General features: G+C 40.0%; 1 protein-coding gene across 1 annotated transcript in view; it reads right to left on the bottom strand.

The window, feature by feature from the left end:
* The window catches only part of LOC109506900 (zinc finger protein OZF-like), a gene marked incomplete at its 5' end in the record, with an annotated part of 35,689 nt that overhangs the window by 8,310 nt on the left and 22,715 nt on the right, over positions 1-4,664 (bottom strand). The window lies entirely within an intron of this gene.

Here is a 4,664-nt window from a genome sequence, read left to right as displayed (position 1 = left end):
ATGTAAACTACACACAAGAAGGCTGGTGCGGGAATCGAACCCTGCACCTCTGTATTGTGAGGCAGACATGTTAACCACTCGACCACCGTAACTCCACAAAACGTTATCAAAATGACAAATGTGTTGAGTGAATATGTGGCCGAGGATCAGACTTGAAAATTACGTTTGTGTGTTTTTTAGGTTTTTCACTTTGGGTGGCTCTATTTTAACAAAGTAGCAATGGTTACAGTAAATATTCCCACCTACGGCGTTCTTTCAAACTGAATTTCCCTCACCCAGACTAAAAACCCATGCATTAAAATTTTGACTACGATGTTACATTAACGATTAATTCATAACAACGGAATTTCCACGATCTGGAACCCGGAAGCCATACAGAAGCACACAGTAGCGCAAACACAAGCAAGTCTGCTCGTGTCGCTATTTACTCTCAATGGATATAAAACGGTGACATGTAAGTGACTCTATTAGCATGAGATTTGCTGGAATAGTGAACAATTTTTATTTCGTTCACAGCTCCGATTTTCCTGAACGCAACATACTCATAGCTGCTCTGTCATTGACTTCCCGAGCATCATCCTGGCCTCCCATTGGCCAAGAAGGACCTCAATATCTATGTGTGGAAATACTGTAGCTAGATCGGTGGAAGAAAGAGTGGAATGCATCCAATTAGCTGCTCAGAGTGAATTGCTTGGGGCTCAACGGACAGTCGAATAAACGAACGTTTCCTGGAATGCTTTACTTGTTGTCATGCTAAAAGCCTTTCGCTAACTGGAGCGCTAGGTAGCGATAAGGCGAGTTCCATCACAATAACTATGGCCATCGAGGACTTCGAAGCGTCCCGTGGCTGGCTTTAAAAGTTCACTGCGTGAGATAAGCTGAGCAACGCTGTCTTGGGTGGCGATCGAGAGGTGGTCAAGTTAGAGACAGTGAGATAGTGGAAAGAAAAGCCACCGGGTTTGTTACTCGTCTTATTTTAGAGCAAATAGTCCTAAGTTTGTTGTACTGTATTTTGTTCATATACCTGTACAGGATAATGAACTGCAGCTTTTGTGTTATAAACAGTGTGAGGAGCACGTATTTTTGCATTTCATTGCTTGTGTTGTGACACATGTATTTTGTTCACATACTTGCATGTTCATAAAGGACATGTACCATGCTCATTTCCCACATAAGGAAAGTCTGTTATAAGTACAGATTGGAGAGCACAAACATGATTCCGTACGAGAGAATATTTACTGTATATCATGTATCGCCATCAATAATTAGGGGCCCAGTTGTGGTGGAGCCAATTTCACTATCCTCCCGAGTGGTGCTGTGTGGCGTGGTGTTAAGATACCGAAGAGGCCGTCCACTTGTGACCCTCCACAGTGGTCTCCATCACCTTCTGATATCATGTGTTGATATGAGCTGCTGCCTGGAGGCCCCACCCCTCTCCCCGCATCACTTTGGCCTTCGTCTTCACTTTTTAAAGGGACACCAGTCGATGACAACTTGCAGATATACCCCTCCTGCTCCTCTTTGATGTAGGGAGGCTTTCCTTCATCCTCCTTGGAGTGGAGGTGCTCTTCCTCCTTCTCTTTGATGTGACTGTGACCTTCATCCTCCTTTTTAATGACAGAGGGGTCTGGCTCCTCCTTTTCTTGAATGCAGGAGCGCTCTTCACCCTCCACCTCCTCCTTAATGTGGGGGGACTGCAGCTCCTGCAGTCCAGGACCAACATCTTCACGGATGCCTACAAGACACACGAAGATAAACACAAAACGTTTGGTCATGTCAATTCTCATGTTTGAACTTGGAATTTGCGCATGATTGTTTGTACTTGCTTGAGGTTGATTTGTGCTCAAAGCTATTCCAATATATGGGTAAAAAGGTGTTCAGTGTTTTTCCTGCGTTCAAAATTCCATGGCGGCCACCCCCAGCCAGATCGATTGATATCACTCAACAGAGCGTCGAGCTCCAGCTGTACTGATTGAGCGATGGATGTCCTTCTGTCGCAGCGTATGTAACTGCAGCTGCAACACTGCGCCACTATGGAGGTGCTCCATCAACAGCAGTACATTGTACAAGATCGAAGTATTTTTTTATTCCTCTTTCCATCTGGTCTCAAAAACACATTTGCCACTTGACAACAAATAATAGAATCTTAAAAAGAACTATAAAATTGTTAGGGTCCAGTGAAGGGATGTAAGTGGAGGAGTTAAGTGTTTGGTCTGATGAGTACTAGTCAAGAGGCGAGCAGCAGGATTCTGGACCAACTGGAGATGCTTCATGGAAGATTGCCTGACCCCAAATTATAGTGCATGACAGTAATTTGGACGAGATGTGACGAAGCCATGCTGCCTCAGATGAAAGAATCTGGAGTTAACAACAGGTTCTTCAACCTTCTAACAACTTGGAGAACATCACTCAAAGACACTCAAAGAATAGGCAGGTCAATGTCTCTTGCCAAATTCTTGACCTACATTGACAAAGAAATCATCACATTCTTTAACAAGCTTCTCTTTCTCACCAATAATTGTCTTGCTCAAAAATATTTGTTGGAATGTCTCGATGATGGCAATTTTTTTATTATTTCATTTAAACCCTCTCTAAATACTCCATGTATCCTTTTTTGTGGGGGGGAATCTTAACTTCTTGCCACTCGTGATTCAAACGCTCCACTGCTTCTGATGATGTTACCCTGTTTAACTTGGGCGTCTGTCTTTCCATTTTTTTATACTATCTTATCATCCATTTCTAATGTTGGTGGGGGAGAGTCGGCCTTTCTCTTCCTCTGCATGTTCATTAATTTCGGATGATGAGAATGTTGGTTAATCCAAACACAGGCTGGAGATGATGAACAGTACCTTCGAAGGTTTTATTTTTCTTTTTTGCAGTCTACGAATCGATTCGGGCTCCTGAGCGTTTCAGATTTCGTCAGGAAGCGTTGAGAAAATCCAGTCACGAGAATATGCAGAGATAATGATAATAAGAGGTGGGCAGTTCCGCCCCCATGGAAATCCCGGATACAAAGAAATTAACATGTCATCTGACCCGGTGTGGCTGGAAAAAGTTGGGAGTGGTGAGGTGAGACCAGGCCACCACTACCCCCTATTGCAGTGTTTTTTGAGCCACGGCACACTTCTTTCGTTGAAAAAATCTTACGGCACACCCCGAGCTGAAAATGTGAAAAAAAGCTTATTTTAACAATCAACGTGATATATTGTTACTATATCCGTTTTTTAACATTGAAGAATGACGTTATAAATGCTTGAATTGGAATCAAATAAACACAAAGAAAAAAGTGTTTTATAATCTTTCATTTTTATTTTATTTTATTTTTTTAATTTAATTTTTTTTTTACCGTCGTCCTGCATTCATGCATCACAAATTCGCTTGTCTCTCGACTTAACATAAGGCAATTGGCTAGCTGTTGCTCCTCCCTAGTGGTATGGAAGGGTACTACTACATGATTACTTTGCCAGGCGATAGACCGCACAGGCATACAAATTGGTTATTTTCCCACGGCACAGCTGACAATGTCTCGCGGCACACTGCACGTTTAAAAAAAACACTGCCCGATTGTCTTCAGTATGAGCTTTGATGTAATGGCAGCAACAAGGATACTTGAGATAACAATTCCTCTTTTGATGTTAAACATGTCCTCTGGAGGTGGCCCTAAAAGTGGTGGGGGTCAAGGGGCACGAAAGACGATTGTTCTCACAGTGAGCAGGAAATACCTTCAACAGCATTCTACGTTCTTTGTTTCAAGTGTTTGAACAGAACCAACAACAGAGAGGGGCTTAAAAAAAATCACAGTTAGGAATAGATTCCTGAACACTAACAACGCAAAAACTGGTAAATGGTGTAGTGCAGGGCAGTGTTTTTCAAACTTTTTTGAGCCAAGGCACACTTCTTTCATTGAAAAAAATCTCGCGGTACACCACTAGCTAAAGATGTGACACCCCCCCCCTCCCCCGCGCTTATTTTACCCCAATATATTAACTGTAATATATTTTATATATTTTAATATATTGTCAATACATATATTTTACAATATATTATATATTGGCCATAATATATTGTTATATAGTGCAATATATTGCAAAATATACAAATGATTGCCGCTTTTCATATATTGCAATATATTGCGAAATAGCTTACAATATATGCATTTATATAGTACAAAATATATGTAATTTTGTATTTATAAATAACTAATCATATATTGCAATTTTATTGGACAATATATTAGTGATATATGTAAAGATATATGATCAATATATGATACAATGTATAAATATTATGTGGGAATATATGTCACAACTATATACAGACACGTTTAATTAATATGATACAATACATTGTAAATACATGTGAATTATATGGAAACATTATAAAAATATATGAGCAATATTTTTAAATTAAACACAAACTAATGGGTATATCAAAAGTCACCATATATTTTTCATCAGCTCAAAAACAAATTCTGACAGTGCAGAGGGGTAAATATTTTCAGTGGAACATTAAATGGTGAAGATTCTTAATAGAGGTTCTGCACCTTTTGCATCACTACAACACCCTTAACAAAATAACTGAGCGGATAACGAACATGATAACATAAATAGCTGAGTTTTGATTAAAATGTCCAAGTTGTGCATTAAGGAGATTCCACACAGAAT

Source organism: Hippocampus comes, unplaced genomic scaffold (genome assembly GCF_001891065.2).
Source record: "Hippocampus comes isolate QL1 unplaced genomic scaffold, H_comes_QL1_v1.1 scaffold451, whole genome shotgun sequence".
Classification (NCBI taxonomy): domain Eukaryota; kingdom Metazoa; phylum Chordata; class Actinopteri; order Syngnathiformes; family Syngnathidae; genus Hippocampus; species Hippocampus comes.
Note: the sequence above shows the minus strand (reverse complement) of the source record. Positions and strands in the feature narration are given on the sequence as shown.